At 34.5% G+C, this 18,459-nt stretch overlaps 1 long non-coding RNA gene across 1 annotated transcript in view; it reads left to right on the forward strand.

Annotated features, from left to right (window-relative positions):
• Positions 1-14,685, forward strand: part of LOC140599301 (uncharacterized) — a 307,189-nt gene extending 292,504 nt beyond the window's left edge. Inside the window, exons 4-7 of the long non-coding RNA XR_012002013.1 lie at positions 11,519-11,595; positions 12,472-12,646; positions 13,739-13,910; positions 14,495-14,685. This is a non-coding gene — a long non-coding RNA (uncharacterized lncRNA). The remainder of the gene's footprint in view (positions 1-11,518; positions 11,596-12,471; positions 12,647-13,738; positions 13,911-14,494) is intronic.
• Positions 14,686-18,459: the final 3,774 nt, after the last annotated feature.

Raw genomic sequence — 18,459 nt, forward strand, 5'->3', positions numbered from 1 at the left:
AAATGCAGGTTACGTCAATTTCTATCTTGGTGACTTTGGGCAAATTACTTAACTTCTCTGGGCTTCATTTTGGTATCTGAGAATGTGACTAATAGTAATACTTATCTCAAAGGATTTTCTGAAGGAGAGACAAAACAATATATATAAAAGCCCCTGCTTGTGGGTATGCTATCATCAGACAGGATGTAAATTAAACTTCCAGGATAGACAAGATCATGAGAGAGGCTATCACATTTTCATCTGCTCAGATACTTTCATTAAAACAGAGTAACTAGGATAACAAAGGAAAAATACTTATGGAGAACATTTTCAACAAAATTAGATGAAAATTCTCCTTAAATAAAATCTTTTAAAAATGGGATGCCTGGGTGGTTCAGTGGATTCAGTGTCTGCATTCAGCTCATGTTATGATCCTGGGGTCCTGGAAATTGAGCCCCATGGCAGGCTCCCTGCTCAGTGAGGAATCTGCTTCTTCCTCTTCCTCTGCCTTCCCCAGCCTCCTCTCATGCTCTCTCTGACTCTCTCTCTCTCTCAAATAAAGAGATAAAATCTTCAAAAAGAAATTCTCCCTGATTCCAGAGTACAAATTGTTGAGGGCAATTTATTTAAGTGGATTAGCATTGACCAGAGGAGGAAAAACAGGTTGTTATTAACCTCAATAGCTCTGGAATCCAGAAATGGCCAACAAGTACCCTAAAAGAAGAGGAGCCACTGTGGGTGGAATTCTTGGCAAGTAGAACAAAGAGCAAACTGAGAAACAGCAAAGTATAGAAGCTTTGAAAGAATAATATTAATCAAAACCCAAAAAGCTTGGAAATGAGATTATTAAACAATAAGAGAATCATAAGGAGAGTCACAAAGCTTAGGAAAGCCTTAGAAGAGGAAATAAAAGGAGAGGAATTGTATTCAGCAGTGAGGCTAAAACTACAAAAACAAACAAACAAAAACACACCTTAGAAATATTCAGATTTCTTTCCTTCCAGTAGGAAGGAAATCTGGAGATAAGGCTGGTATGGCACCCCCATTATATCATCAAAAACCTGGGCTCTATTTTTCTCTTCCACCAGCCTTAGTAAGGGATTGTCATTCAAAATGAAAGTCATTCAAAGTTGTATATGTACTGATGCTCCAGCCCTTGTGTCTTTATTTCAGACTAAATATAGGGAATGAAGTGACAACTAGATCCATGGTAATTGAGTCTTCCCCATTTTAAAAGTTTTCCCAGAAGACCAAACCAACTTTTATTCACATCTCATTGACAAGATCTTGGTTATTCAAACACCTTCTCTGCAAGGGGATCTAGAAATGTCATTTTTTTTTTTATTGAGCACATTGCTGTCCTCCCCCAACAAATCAGACTAAAGAAGAAGTGGCAAAGGAACAAGTAACTAGCAGTGCTCAATTCTCAGTAAATGTCAACTCCTTTCTTAGTTGAGAAGTACGGATCAATGCCTGACAGAGAAGCAGGTAGCTATTCCAGAAAACCATTTAATTTTTGGTCTCGTGCTGAAAACCACAAATATATCACAGGTTTTCCAACCTGGTAAAGTAACCTTTGAGCAGAGTAGGAAAATGAATGTGCAGTTGATTTAGACTCAGATGCCGAACTGGGTTTTTCTGCAGTCCCTGCCTGTGTTCATTTTATCTCATCCTTAGCTTCTTCCTTAGGCAATCGATCCTTAGTATTCACAGATTCCACATTTGAGAGTTTGTCTAAATGCTAACATTGATTTGCAACCCCAAAATTAATACTTGTGGTGATTCCATTAAGCCATTCACACACATGTACAAAGCAGCAAAAAATTCTAGTGTGCATGCTCACACTTGATTTTAATAAGGCTATCCTCTGGGATCCCTGGGTGGCGCAGTGGTTTGGCGCCTGCCTTTGGCTCAGGGCGCGATCCTGGAGACCCGGGATCGAATCCCACGTCAGGCTCCCGGTGCATGGAGCCTGCTTCTCCCTCTGCCTGTATCTCTGCCTCTCTCTCTCTCTCTCTCTCTCTGTGACTATCATAAATAAATAAAAATTAAAAAAAAAAAAAAAAGGCTATCCTCTATCTTCTCGTTTCATCTCTCTCACACTATAAACAGATATTATCCACTTTGCCATCTATACTGCCACCTTTTTCTCATTTCTGTTAGTGTTTTGTTGTTTAAATGGCCCCAAGTACACTGAAGGGCTGCCTGGTGTTCCTAAGTGGACAAAGGCTGCCATGTACCATACAGAGAAAGTACCTCTGGTAGATAAGCTTCACTGAGGCATGACTTAGAGTGTTGTTGGCCATGAGTTCAATGTTAATGAATCAACAATATATATTCAATAAAGTGTCTTTATAAACAGAAACACACGTAGAACAAGGTTATGGATTGCTTATTTGATAAAAATGTTCTTACCAGAGGCTATTAGAAACTAAATCCTGTATGTCCTTGAGATGGTTCAGTATTCACTAAATCAGTGTTGGTGGCAATGTTATAGGACACTAACTACCAAGAATAATGTGTATTGGCTATATATCTCTGCTTCTTTACCCTATAACTTTATAGAATGAAGCTTACAAAATCATTCTCGAGCCAGTCAGTAGACTTCACAGCAACATATTATGCTAAAGACTATTCAATATCCTACATAAATGCAAGGAACCTTGGGAACACAAGATTACCAAAACTTATAACTTACTCTTTAGAAACTTATAGTTTATGCCAGAGGCAAACATATACAGTTAGATGAAAAAAAAAAAAAGTAGATTGTGCTTTTAATGCAATAAATATTTGCCTGTTTAATAAATTGGCAAGAATGGAGCTGGTACGTTCTTTTTAATTTCTCATTTAAAAATAAAAATTTAAAAATCTCATTAGCTAACTTTAACAAAAATCAGTTTCTCAAGGAGGTTCATACTATCGTAATTTATCTTTACAAGTAACAAAGGGACTCATTGTTTAGGACATATAATTCAAGCAATAGATTTCAATTTTTGGAATACTTTTGCAGGAGTATTTCAACAAAAACAAAATCTTTCCTTAAGTTAAATTTTAGTTCTGATATTGTCTTAGATTTATTCAAAATCTTTATTATAAACTTACAGCATCATAACTCCTGAATATTTTCTTTTTAGCAGTAATATAATTCTTATTTATGACTTCCATTTGTTCCTACTTCCTTCTCATCCTTCCTACTATATCTTCCCCAGCACCAGAAGCTTGTATCACCTAATGATATGAATCTAGTTATTCCAGTTACCCTCCAATCATTTCAGATGAGGTTGCCCTTGGCAACTTAATCTTTTACGTAACTGGCAAAATGTCATAAGACGTCCTTGACTATGTGTCATAGTGAAGCACCTTAAATAGGACTCTGCATATAATGTTTGGAATGAATTTCAATTTTCAGCTCAGTCTCTAGCTGAACAAGGGAATTAAAATGTTTTTCTACATTTCTTCCATGATATTTTGAATTTAAATGAATCATTCTACTTTTTATTATATTATAACTGAAAGAAAATCTCCAAGCAAAGGATGATCCACTATTGCTGAATTTCAAAGAGAAATTGGACTGAGATAAAAATTTCCCCCTAAGGAGTAAGTTTTGTTTTCTGAGATATGTTCTTATTAATGTCTCCTAACCACATCAGTGTCTGACTAGAGAGGGCATTGATACACCATTAATAGTGCTTTTTATTTTACCTAGAGCCTAGTTACCACTAAATAGGAATGACATCAGCGGAGTGAGGATGTAAATTGTGACCAAATTAAATGTCTTATTTTGCCTTCGTTGTTGGAGACACGAACCATATGGCCTCCATTCAAATGTCTAGATTGATAAAACAGAAGACTGCAGTTTCCTTCAGACTGAGTCTTATTGACACTTAAATTTATGAAAGAGTTCTCAGAGTTTACAACAGAAACACAATGACAAAGGATTCTAACACTGAGCTTTCCCTTAGCTAACTAGCTCTGGTTTTGAAGCATGAGTGTGAACTAAACTTCCTTCCAATTGAATCACAACAATTGGGTCTCTGTTTTTGAAAGAGTACAATAACGCCTCCATTGTTTAGCGTTATCTGAACCACATATTTCTTCCATCTCTCTCTCTTCTTCAGTGGCCAAATTTCTAGCCACTGATGCTTCTTCTATGAGCTAGTTTGCATGATTAAATTCTCTAAATTATTCATTTCAATGTTTTTGCTTCAAAATATACTGTACTTTCTGTTATTTTTTAGAGCAGAATGTGAGGAATATGCTTGGGCCTCTAGGAATATAATGATTATGTGACACTGAAAGACAAAATTATCCCCAGCCTTTCAACACACTAATAACACATTTAGTATCTCTGCTCCTTTTCTACAGAGTTGAGAGTGGGAGACATTGTGCAGAGGAATTGGAAACCCATAGATCTCACAGAAAATGTATCTCACAATGAAACACTGACTTTATTCATTAGCCCAACTGTTTGAAAAGTACTTTTCCAGGCCCTCTTACATGACAAATCGAGGGCAAGGAGGGTAAGTTACAAAGAAGGAAAACATGATCCTTGTTATTAGAAAAACTAAATGGACAGTAGGAGAATCATAGAAGCAAACAAGTTAGGAATAGAAGGAAATGTCAAATGAAGGTTTGAATCTAGAATTGTGGGAGGAGACACTGGTTTTAAATGCTATCCTCCTGGCCCTCGGAGAGAAGGTCAGGGGAGGATGGAAGATACATCAATGAAACAGAAAATCAGCTGTGTGTTCCCTTCATCTCTACCTCATCTTTAGGTGCCAAGTTTCTAGCCACTGGTGACTGTTCTATTGCCTCCTCTTCTGTTTTCCCATTTTTCTTCAGTTTCTTTTATTTTTTCACCTGGTTAATGAGTCTCTGTAAATAAGTTTCTTTTTCTTTGTAGATCTGCCTACACAATGAAAATCTGAATTTGTCAGAGTCTTTGAAGGCCAACAGAAGAGCTTCTTTCTTCCCATGATACAGCAACAGGGACAGTCTTAAGCATATTGAGTTATTGTTACATACCCAGAGTTTTGTTTCCTCACATTGAACAAAAAATGTCTAGTTTTAGTACTCTTTGAGTGTTTGACTTTGCAGGGAATTGTCTTATGGGTAACTGTATTACTGTTAACTTTCTATTTTAAAAAAGAAAGAAAAGAAGGTATTTTTTAAACTTAACAGTAAAGGTAGTTGTACTTTAAACCTGCAAGAACAGCTAGTTCACAGTCAAATCTTGGCACTTTTTTACTGATAAAAATTACTTTTTCAAAGTTTAAAATTATATATGTATTTTTCAAATATTTTAACAGCCATGTAGTGAAGAAAAAGTTCACTCATGATGCCATTGTTAAAATTCAAGCATTTATATTTCAGTCTTTGTGTGTCTGTGTGTAGTCCTGTGATTAGCTAGCTGTGCAGTGCATTTTTATGTAATTGGAATTAAACTACCAACATTTTGTATTTTGCTCTTTTAATAAACTACATGTTAAAGGTGTACAATTGAGATGTTCTGATAGATACATTGGTAAACCCTCACCACAATCAAGATAATGAACATATGCAGCACTTCCCCAAATTCCTCAAGCCCTTTTATTATCCCTCCTGCCTAAACTTCTACCCTTCTACCATTACAAGGAAACAACTGACCTGCTTTCTGTCACTACAACTTAACTTGCATTTTCTAGAGTCTAGTATAAATAGGATCATGCACTCTGCTATAAATAGAACGTGCACTCTGCTATAAATAGGACGTGCACTCTGTATTCTTTTGGTGGGTGGTGGGTCTGGCTTCTTTCACTCAGGCATTCTAGTAAGTACATAGTATTATCTTATTATTGCTTTCATTTGAATTTCCCTAATGACCAAAGGTATTGAGCACGTCCTTTTATTATCATTGATCTATCATTTTGAATGAAATGTCTAGGCAAATTGTCCATTTTGCAAATGTGTTGTTTTCTTATTATTGAGTTTTGAAAGTGATGTGGAGCCACAAAGTGAACAGCCAAGAAAGAATTCTTGAGACTTTTTGGTGCAAAAAAAAAGGTGTTTTTATTATAGCATGAGGACAAGACCCATTGGCAGAAAGAGTTGCACTGTGATTGTGAGGTGTGACATATATTTTTAAGTTGAAGTGGGATAAAGATAATAGAAGTCTCTAAAGAGATTTCCACATGTTAAAGAAGACTTACAGGACCCTGGAGGTCTGGTTAATGTCAAGGTAAGGTTGCTTTTTGTCTCTAGCAAAACATCAACATTAAGGCAACCATGAGTTCCTTGAGAAATGTCACACACTGCATCTCTCTGGGATCCAATGGACTGCAAGTTGTAAGGAAATTTAATTTTATCTCTAATTCTCTTGCATTTGTTTTCCTCATCAGAAAGTTCTTTTTCTATTTCGAATACAATTTTCTTCCAGACATTTGATTTGCAAATATTTTCTTCAAGTATGTAGTTTACTTTTTCATTATCTGAACAGAGTCTTAAAAAAAAAAAAAAAAAAACAGAAGTTCCTAATTTTGATGAAGTCCAATTTGGCAGATTTTTTTCATTTATAGATAATGTCTTAGGTGTCGTAACTAAGAAATCTTTGTCTAAGCCAAGGTCAAATTTTCTCTCCTATGTTTTCTTCTAAAAGTTTTATAGTTGTAGACTTTCAGTCTATGATCCATTTGGTGTTAATTTTAGCATATGGTACAAGATATGGATTAAATCTTTCTCCTTGTGTTTTTGCATAAGGATATACAATTGTTATAGTACTATTTGTTGAAAGATTATCTTTCCCCCACTAAGTTTCCTTTGCACTCTTGCTCAAAATAGTTTTGTCCATAAGTATGTAATATATTTTTCAGCTCTATATTCTACTTGATTGATCTATTTCTCTGTTTTGATGCAATCACCACTTAATATGTGTACTTAAAAAGATTGTTGATATTACGGGTTGTAAGTCTATAGTCTTACCATTTATCCTTAAAAACATGACTCCCATATGTTTTTGTTTTGTGCTGGACTCAGCCTCCTGATAGAAAATACTATCGCTATAAATGCCTGGAAGCACTTATCTGAGCCCCTGTGAACTTCACACAGACATATCCCCTTTCAGAACTATTACAACTGCATCCCCCCTTGTGGTTTATATTTTGATTGCAAGATGACCTTCAGGAATAATTGTTAGGAAACATTAAAGAAAAAAAGAGTTTGAGATACCTGTGTGGCTCAGTGTTTGGGTGCTGGCCTTCTGCTCAGGTTGTGATCCCAGGATCTGGAATCGAGTCCCACATTAGGCTCCCTGTGAGGAGCCTGCTTCTCTCTCTGCCTATATCTCTGCCCCTCTCTGTCTATGTCTCTCAAGAATAAATAAATAAATAAATAAATAAATAAATAAATAAATAAATCTTTAAAAAAAAGGAAAAAGAAAAAAAAGAGTTTATTACTTATAAGCCCTGGACCATACAAAGCATGCCAATGGGACACACAGCAAGGTAGCCCATAGAGAGAGAAAGGGTTCACACTAGGCCTAGGGTTCTGCTTACATTGAAGTGGAGAGTCGGTTTCCAGGGCTCACTCATTACTGGCAAATTTAAAACGTAAGAACACAATATTAAAAAGGCATTTATGATGAGCACTGGGAGTTGAATGTAAGTGATGAATTACTGAATTCTACTCCAGAAACTAATATTGCACTGTATATAATACAATTTAAAGTAAAAAAAAATTAAAAAATAAAATATAAGCACATATTTGAAGTGTGAGAAAAGAAAAAAACAAATGGTCAGTTATTGAAATCAACCAAGATCTCAAAAACAAAGGAGCCTCAGTGGGGTAAGGAAGCCTGGCTCTTTATCTAATTATGATTGGCAACTTGTTAATTCCACATAGACTCTGTTGAAGCAGATGCCTCTTTGAAATGGATTCCTCTTTGAAGTGATTGCCTCCACAATCAAAGCTTAAGTCGGGCACTTGCATTACAAAGGAAGCCAACTATCAGGTTTTATAACTACAGTTATTTTGTTTTTCCTCATTTTTTGCCTTTTTTGGCTGAATTTAGTATATTTTATGATCCCTTATTATTATATTTGTTGGCTCACCTAGGTATAAATATTTTGGATGTTATTTGTTGGTTAATTACTTTTTTGTTTACAGTATATTTATTTTCACTGTCTACCCTCCAGATCATATACCATTACACATATAGTATAAGAACCTTACAAAAATACATTTCCATTTCGTGTCTTCAAGCCTGTATAATATTCTTACCAGACATTTTATAACTATGTGTTATAAAACCTCATAATAGGGATCCCTGGGTGGTGCAGCGGTTTAGCGCCTGCCTTTGGCCCAGGGCGCAATCCTGGAGACCTAGGATCGAATCCCACGTCAGGCTCCCAGTGCATGGAGCCTGCTTCTCCCTCTGCCTCTCTCTCTCTCTCTCTCTGTGTGTGTGACTATCATAAATAAAAATTAAAAAAAAATAAAAAAAAAATAAAACCAATAATACCTTATCATCTTTTAGCAATTAAAATTTTTTAAGATTTAAAAAAGAAAAATTTTAGATTTTAATTTTACTTATTGCCACATTTGCTGCTCTTTCTTCCTTTGTACAGATCCATATTTCCACCTGATATACTTTGTCTTCTGTGTGACTTCCTTTAGCATTATTTGCAGCACATTTCAGTTGGTGATGACTTCTTTAGGTTTTACTGTTTGAGTACGTATTTTGCCTTTGCTTCTGAAAGATATTTTTGCTGGGTGTGAAACTCAAGGTTTACAGGAATTTTTTTTTTTTCGCAATAAGATGTTACCTCTCTGTTTCCAAATAGAAATTTGCTATCACCATATTTACCCACACTGTACCTACTGTTTATTTCGTTTCACTGTTTTAAAGTGTTTTCTCTTTAACTCCCTGGTCTTAAGCAATTCGATGATTATGTAGCCTAGTTTCTTTATCTTTCTTGTGCTTAGGATTCATAGATCCTTGGATCTGTACATTCACAGCTTTAATTGAATTTAGAGAATATTCAGTGTTTATTTCTTTGAATATATTTCCTCTATCTGTCCTTTCTCTTCTTTTAGGACTCCACTTACATATGTATTTAACTTCTCAAATTTCTTCCACATTTCATTGATCATGTTTAAATTTTTTTCAGTTTTTTCTCACTGGGCTTCATTTTAGTTTCTTTTACTGTATCTTCAAGTTCATTAATATTTTCTTCTGTAGTATCTAATATGTCACTTATCCTGGGCAGTGTATTTTTTTCACATAAAACATAGTTTTCATCTCTACAACTTCAATTTGGGTCATTTCATAAAATATATATTTTACATATTTCCACAGAATAAGTTCAATCTTCTTTCTTGAACATATGGAATATAGTAATAATAAGTATTTTGATATTTTTATTTACTAATATTCTCCTGTGTGTCATTTCTGGATCCATTTCAATTGATTGGTTTCTCTTCCTATTATGAATTCCATTCCCTGCATATTTGAATGCCCAGTAATGTCTTTTATTTATGTGTTTGTTTGCTTGTTTAAATTCCAGTATAATTAATATACAATCTTATATTAGTTTCAGATGTACAATTTAGTAATTCAACAATTATATACATTACTTAGTGCTCATTACAAGAAGTGTACTCTTAATCCCCTTCATGTATTTCACCTATCCTCCCTCTTCTCTGGTAACCATCAATTTGTTCTCTATGATTAAGAATCTATTTTCTTGTTCGTCTCCTTTTTTTTGTTCATTTGTTTTGTTTCTTAAATTCCACATTTACATGAAATACTAAGATATTTGTCTTTCTCTGACTTATTTCACTTAGTATTATATCCTCTAGATCCAACCATGTTGCTGCAAATGACTAGGTTTTTTTTTGACTGAGTAGTATTCCCTTATATATGTATACCACCTCATCTTTATCCATTCATGTGTGTTCATCTATGGATAAACACTTGGGATGCTTCTATATCTTGGCTATTGTAAATAATGATGCTATAAACATAAGGGTGTATATAGCTTTTCAAATTAGTATTTTCATTTTCTTTGGGAAAACATGCAGTAGTGCAATTACTGGATTCTATGGTAATTCTATTTTTAATTTTCTGAGGAACCTCCATACTGTTATCAAAAGTGGTTGCACCAGTTTGCATTCCCACCAAGAGTACATGAGGGTTCCATTTTTTCCACTTCCTTGCCAACATTTGTTGTTTCTTGTGTTTTTATTTTAGCTATTCAACTGCTAGGAGGTGATAGCTCATTGTGAATTTGATTTGCATTTTTCTGATGATGAGTGATGTTGAGCATCTTTTCATGTGTTTGCTGGCCATCTGTATGTCTTCTTTAAAGAAATGTCTTCATGTTTTCTGCACATTCCTTAATTGGATTATTCTTTTTTGGTGTTGACTTGTATAAGTTCTTCATATATTTTGGATGCTATATATTTTGGATGCTTCATACATTTTGGATCCTGTGTCTCTAGAAGTTTTTTTTAAAGATTTTATTTATCTATTCATGGGAGACACAGAGAGAGAGAGAGAGGCAGAGACACAGGCAGAGGGAGAAACAGGTTCCATGCAGGGAGCCCGACGTGGAACTCGATCCCAGGTCTCCAGGATCACACCCTGGGCTGAAGGTTGCGCTAAACTGCTGAGCCACCTGGGCTGCCCTGTCTTTTAGTTTTGTTGATAGTTTACTGTGAAGGAGATTATATTTTGATATAGTCTCTATGGCTTATTTTAACTTTTGTTTCCCTTGCTACAGGAGCTATATGTGAAAAAAAAAAATGTTGCTAGAGCTGAAGAAAGAGAAATTCCTGCCTGTGCTCTCTTCCAGGATTTTTATGGTTGCAGGTTTCACATTTAGGTCTTTAATCCATTTGGAGTCTATTTTTATGTATGGTGTAAAAAAATGGCCCAGTTTCATTCTTATGCATGTAGGTATCCAGTGATCCCAACACCATTTGTTAAAGAGATTGTCTTTTCCCCGTTGCATATTTTTGCCTCCTTCATCAAAGATTAATGGGCCAAAGTTTTCTTCTGGGGTCTCTATTCTGTTCCATTCATCTGTATGTCTATTTTGTGCATCGGTTTTGATTAGCATAGCTTTGTACTATATCTTAAAATCTAGGATTGTGATGCCTCCAGCTTTACTTTTCTTTTTCAAATTGCTTTGGCTATTCAGATTCTTTTGTGGTTCCATGCACATTTTAGGATTATTTGCTCTAGTTTTGTGAAAAAAGGCTGTATTGGTATTTTGATCGAGATTACATTAAATCTACAGATAGTTATAGGAGTCTATAGCAATTGCTAAATGTCCATAGAATGGACATTTTAACAATATTGTTCTTCCAATCCATGAGCATGGACTATCTTTCCACTTGTTTCTGTCATCTTCAGGTTTATTTATCAATGTTTTATGTTTTCAAAGTACAAATCTTTCACCTCCTTGGTTAAGTTTATTCCTAGGTATTTTATTATTTTTGGTACAATTATAAATGAGATTTTTTTTTCTTTTTCAAAAAAGTGATTTTCATGTTTTTTTAGGTAATCTCCATATGCAAGGTGTGGCTCAAACTCACAACCTCAGGATCAAGAGTTTCATATTCTCCTGACTGAGCCAGGTAGGCATCCTGGAATTGTTTTCTTAATTTCTCTTTCTATTACTTCATTATTAGTGTATATAAATGCAATAGACCTCTATATGTTGACTATGTGTCCTGAGACGTCACTGAATTCATTTATCAGCAATAGTATTTTTTTGGTGGCCTCCTTAGGGTTTTCTATATATATATATATATATATATATATATATATATATATATATAGTATCATGTCATCTGCAAATACTGAAAGTTTTACTTCTTCCTTATCAATTTGGATACCAATTATTTCTTTTTGTTGTCTGATTGCGATTGTTAAAACTTCTAGTACTATGCTGAATAAAAGTGGTGAGAGTGGGCATCCTTTCAGTTTTTCATTATTGAGTGTAATGTTAACTATGGGTTTTTCATATTGAGTGATGTATGTTCCCTCTAAACCTACTTTGCTGCATGTTTTTTATCATGAATGGGTATTGTATTTGTCAAATTATTTTTCTGCATCTATTGAAATGTGCATATGGTTTTTAACCTTTTTTACTAATGTGATATATCACATTGATTGATTTATGAATCTTGAATCATCCTTGCATGCCAGGAATAAATCACACCTGATTCTTGTGAATGATTTTTTAATGTTTTTTTTTATTCAGTTTGTTAGTATTTTTGTCAGGATTTTTAATTTTTTTAATTTGAGGTTTTTCTTGCTTCTTGAAGTAGCCCTATATTACTATAAACTTTCTTCTTAGAATAGCTTCTAGGGCATCCCAAATATTTTAGATTATTTTGTTTTTATTTTCATTTGTCTCCATGCATTTTTTATGTCCTCTTTGATTTCTTGGTTGACCATTGTTTAGTTGGGTGTATTATTTAATCTCCACATATTTGTATTCTTTCCAGATTTTTTCTTGTGGGTGATTTCTAGTGCTCAGAAAAGATGCATAGTATGACTCCTACCATATTGATGTAACCTCATCTCTATGATTAACTGTGGGAAGTCTGTCCTACTGTCTTCAGTTTGTCTTCTGGGTTATTTACACTGATGTGGTTTTATCAAGTTGTATCCATGGATGAGGTAAGCCCAAGATCTTCCTACTCTGCCATCTTCCCCAGAAGTCCTCCAATGCCTAAGAATTTCTGATTAAATATCAGACATTGTTTACTCTTGTAAAGAGTTTTTGGCATTTCTCTCAGTATTTGTATGTTTAGTTTTTATACACTATCAACTTACTTACTCAGTTTGATATTTCAGTAATAATTTAGGGGCCAGTAATAATTTAGTATAAAGTTAATTTTTTCCCACTATTAAGACTAGACATTTCTAAAGTACTCTAATTGATGATCTATGAAGTCTAAATATTTCAAAGCTTTCTGAGAACAGACACTAGTCCTCATCCTATCCAGTCTGAGTACTATGTTTTTATATGGTTCTTTCTTCAGATACTAGAAGAGTTCTTGCATGCATGAGCTAATCAGAACTCAAATGAAAGGGACCATCTGTAAGTCTTAGTATTGACTCTCTGTGCAACTTTTCCTCTATGGTAATCTATACTGCACACACTATCTGTCTGGCTTCCTGAAACTCCCAGTTTGGGTTCCTCAAAGAAACCTGTAGGTTTAGCCTGAATTTTGTTTTCATAAACCATAGCTTGAAAACCTTCTCCAGGTAGCAAGTTGGGGAAAAGCATAAGGCTTACCTCATTTGCTTCCTACCTTTCAGGGATCGTCATTTTTCATAACCTGCTATCCTGTAATGTATCACTGTACATATGCTTTCTCAGGCATTTTAGTTGTTTTAGGCAGCAAAGTAAATCCAGACCATGTTATTCTATCTTGAACAAAATATGAGTCTCAGTGGGGTTTTTTTTGACTTTGTATTATGGAATAAACTTTTGCCTGCGTCATTAAAAAATGTTCAAAAATATTTACAATCTATTTATAATATTTTACTGTGTGGATGCAGCATAGTTGTAAAAATTTTCCAATACAAATAATCTATGGACTTTCTTTTTGCTCTTTTTTGGCATAGAATTGTGTATCTAGATTGTTTTCATAGAAATAGAGTAACTAAGTCCAAAAAATTGAACATTGTATTAGTTTCCTATGGCTGCTTTAACAAAGTACCACAAACTGCTTGGCTTAAATAATATATCTTATAATTTCACAGTTCTAGATGCTGGAATTCTGAAATCAAGGTTTCAGCAAGATTGGTTCTTTCTGAGAGATATGAAGGAAAATCTTTTCCATGAGTCTCTTCTAGCTTCTAGTGATTTGCTGACAATCTTTGGCATTCTTTGTTTGATTTCTGTCTTCTGACCTTCATATGGCATCTTCCCTAGGTAAGTGCTTGTGTCCAAGTTTCCCCTTTTATAAAGACATCAGTCATATTGACCTAAGGGTCCATCATACTCCATATGATTTTATCTTAACTATTTATCTCTGCAACAATTCTACTTTTAAGTAAGTTCACTTTCTGAGGAACTAGAAATTAGGGTTTTAACATAGGTATTTTGGTAGGACACAATTCAAACCATAAAAAAGACATATTTAAACCCTATTATATTACTTCCAAATTGATTCTAGAAGGGTTATAACAACAGACAAACTATATATTAAATATACTTTTTTTGCACAAGAATTTAAGCAACTTGCAAAAAAATTGAAGAATTGAGAAAAGTAATTTTCACCATGTAAAGTATTGTAAATCAGCAGTGTATTGCTATATAGGTTCATTCTTCTATAAGTATTTTATAAGCTTCAAAAAATATTATAGCACTTTGCCATTCCCCTTCTCTGAACTCTTTAGCCTCCCTGTGGTTCCACTCTAAATTAGAAGTGTTTTCAATTGTCTATTGACGTCTCTTTCAAGTGAACTTTCTTTAGCTTATTTAATTTGTCTCTTTTTTTCAACTTGTTTTTACAGGTAAATGTTGAAAAAGAATGTGTGCCTGTCCTGAAAGAAAATGAACTCTATCAGCAAATATAGTGTGGCTTTCCTAAATTGAATTGAACTAGATCAGCAAGTGTTATTTTTAAGAGTATTTGTCCTAATGTCCATGAAAATTAGCAAACAATGGAAGTTAGATTAATTCCAATAACTGCATATTCACTGAATACCCCCCACTCTCATTTCTGTAGGTGTACAGGGTTCAAGTAAACCTGAACTGAAATTTAGAATACCTGAATTTCCACAATTTTATGGTGAAATGAGTAGTCAAGAATTGATTTGCATAAAGCTTGAAACTGATATGAATGAAAGTATCAGTCCTGATACTGGTGGTGAGAAGATAAGGAGTGAGGGTGACAAAATGATAATTTTCTCAGATATGGTCTTCCCACATCCTCTTTCACTTCAACCCTTACAATAAATTGTCAGTCTATTAATGCTAGTGTTATCCTGTTACTAAGGACTGTAGGATTACCAAAATAACTAAAAATAACTCAGATTATTCATTTAACAATTTTTAATAACTACACTATACCCCAGACTGTGCTAAGTATTAAATATACGGTGGTAAAAAAAAAAGAGTCTGGGTTTCCCTGAATCTTAAAATCTAGTCAAGAGAGAAACAATAGGAAAAAGGAAAAAAAAAGACTTAGATATACTAATTACTAATGAAAATAATAATGATTTATATGAAAACAGAAGCAACTTAATTCAGATTGGAAGATATGGTAAGGGTCACTTCAAGAAGTAAACTTCAAGCTAGTATTTGAAGAACGAGTAAGCATTTGCCAGGAACAAGTGGAAGGAAGGATCTTTCAGAGAATAGGAAGGAATAAAGACATTGACTTAAGAAAAAATTAAATGTATTCAAATAATTAAAAGGCAACATGGCTGGAATAGAATGATCAGGACTAATGAGACCATGTTGATGAAAAAGGCCAGCGTATGATAATGTAGGACATTGCTCAGGCATGTTTACAATTTGGGGTTTCATTCTAAACTACTACAATGGCTAGTAATTTTAAAAAGTGTATAAAATAAGTGTAGTACATGGCTAACTTAACTGTTAGAAGAGAATTGGTTGATGACAAAAGAGGAAACAGTAAGTCAAAGCAAGAGAGTGGTGGCAATTGGTATCACACAGAGTATATAGATAACATATATACTTTTGAAGAAGCACTGGAATCATCAGGGAAAAGAAGAGCCATTTTTTATTTGATGCAACAAGGGAAGAGAGGCAAAGAGAAATTTCAGAGATCCTCTAGTTCTCTGGTTCAAGGCACTAGGTTGTTTGATGCTAATTACTTATGATAAAGGAACCAGTGTAAGGTGAAGATTGACTCAAAGATGGAGAGTTCAGTTTTAGATATGTTAAGGAACTGAAGTTGCCTGTTTGATATTCATGAGATGTCGAGGAGAAAGTGACTAAAGGTCTAGAGATTCTAAGAGTGGCTTGAAATGGGAGCACAAATTTAAGAGTCGCCACCACAGAAATGTTATTGAAGACCAAGGAGACAGATAGGATCACCTAGTGAGAAAATCTAGTACAAAAACTGAAGACAGTCCAAGGCCAACCTCTGTAGAACTCCAAAATTTAATGAATGTATGGAGCACGAAGCAACTGCAGAGGAGCATTTCAGAGGTTAGAAGACAATAGTTAAGAAAATGTGCTGTCTAGACAACAAGAAAAAAGAGATATAGTGTGCTAATGGCTAAAAGGCCATTGCATTTTGGTACATAGAGGCTTCTGTGGCTTTAGAAAGAGCTGTATTTTTGAAAAGTAGGGGGAGAATCCCTAATGATATGAATTAAAAAGGGAAAAGTAAGTAGGAAGGTAGAAACAGTATAGCAGATGATGCTTATGAGACTCTGTGTTATACAGGGAAGAAACAAAAAAGTAGACCAGGTATATATATACAATGGAATACTACTCAGCGACCAAAAAAAAGAAATCTTGCTATTTACAACAATATGGATGGAACTAGAGCGTATTATGCTAAGTGAAATAAGTCAATCAGAGAAAGATAATTATCATATGGTCTCACTCATATGTGGAATTTAAGAAAAAAAAAACAGAAGATCATAAGGGAAGAGAAGAACAAATAAAACAAGACAAAATCAGAGAGAGAGACAAACTATAAGAGACTCTTAATCATAGAAAACAAATTGAAGGTCACTGGAGGGAAGGAGGGGAGGGAGAAGAGGTAATCGGGTGATGGACATTAAGGAGGGCATGTGATGTAACGAGCCCTGGGTGTTATATACAGCTGATGAATCACTGATCTCTACCTCTGAAACTAATAAAAAAATAAATAAAAATAAAAGATGCTTGGAAAAAAATAAAATAAAGCAATAATAGATAAATAAAGAGATGGTTAATTTAAAATGAGCCCATTTGGGTAGTTGCTACTCCATACTGACCAGTATCCTTTTAAGAAGAGGAAGTTTGGACACAGAGAGACACCAGGGATATACACAAAGGAAAGATCATGTGGGGACACAGGAGGGAAGTGGCTGTCTACAAGTCAAGCAGGAAGGCCTCAGAGAAACCAAACCTACTGATAGCTTGTTCCTGATCTTGGACTTCTAGCTTCCAGAAATGACACAATAAATCTCTGTTGCTTAGGGGGAAAAAAGGCAGAGCAGACCAGAAAGGATATGGAATCAAGGAAAGTTTTGGTTTTGTCTTTTTAAAAAGATATGAATTATCAGAGCTGATTTATAAATTGTTAGGGAAGATCCTATTGATGAAATAGACTGAATATGCAAGTGGAGAAGAAATGCCCAAAAAGTGAAAGTCAGAAATTAAGAGGTACTGGTATTTGCCAGGAGTGGTACTTTCCTTTTGCTTTAATAAAAAAGAGGAAAAGACTCAGATGGTCCCAGCAAACTTGGTAAAGCTGGATGAGATAATACAGAAAAGAATGAAAGCCAAAGATCTTCTAACATTTTTTAGCAAATGTGATATGATCTCACTAATTACAAAATATTTAAAAATAAACCATCATTTGCATAATTTATATATATGCACATTCTAGTTTTTATAAAAATAAAATAAACAACAAATACCGTTAAATATACAATTAATTGGGCAAGGGAATTGTCCTCTTTGACATGTTGTCTTATAAAGTAGATCTCGTATTATAGCGTCTAAATAACTTTTTTTTTTTTTTAATTTGAGAGAGAAAACCTGAGCAGGGGAAGGGCAGAGGGAGAGGGAGAAGCAGACACCCCACTGAACAGGGAGCCTGACCCAGGGCTTGATCCCAAGACCCTGGGATAATGACCTGAGCCCAAGGACTTACTAAGCCACCCAGTTGCCCCCTAAATGCCTTAAATTTTAAGGACAGAAATAAAAGCCCAATTTATGTGAATGTCTGAGAGTACATTTGATGAAATATGCTGCTAGAAACCATCAAAAGTTGAAGGGCTTATGGCTCTAATATAAAGCCAGCTTTATTCCATCTGTAGAAATCTGGTAAATATGCAATAAAATATAATAGTCCCAATAAAAGATGTTGTTTTCCATTGTTTTCCTCCCCCACAATCTTACATTTGCAGAGGATTTTTGTTTGGTCTTCTCTGTTTAGAAAAATACATTGGCAAGGAGCTATTACAATATTTGCTTACCATGACAAGTCAGAAAGAAGTAACTTCTTCCTACGTTGTTTACTTTAAACATTTATTCTCACCTTTTTCTTTTCATCTTTAGATTTTGACTGAAAAAAAAATCAGTTTTAGTTCCATTAAGAACCAAATGACTCATTAGGCTTAGTTGCTATGATAGATTTCCCTCCCCCCTTCTCTACCTCCCTCTTTCCCTTCCTTTCGTCTTTGGTTTTTCCTTCATTTCTTTTCTTTTTTTTTTTTTTTTGACCTACCATCCTGCCTGAAGATTTGAAGATGAGATGTTTATTCCAAAATATCATTCGGAAAGTTCA

The sequence above is a fragment of the Vulpes vulpes genome, chromosome 6 (assembly GCF_048418805.1).
Source record: "Vulpes vulpes isolate BD-2025 chromosome 6, VulVul3, whole genome shotgun sequence".
Taxonomy (NCBI): Eukaryota; Metazoa; Chordata; class Mammalia; order Carnivora; family Canidae; genus Vulpes; species Vulpes vulpes.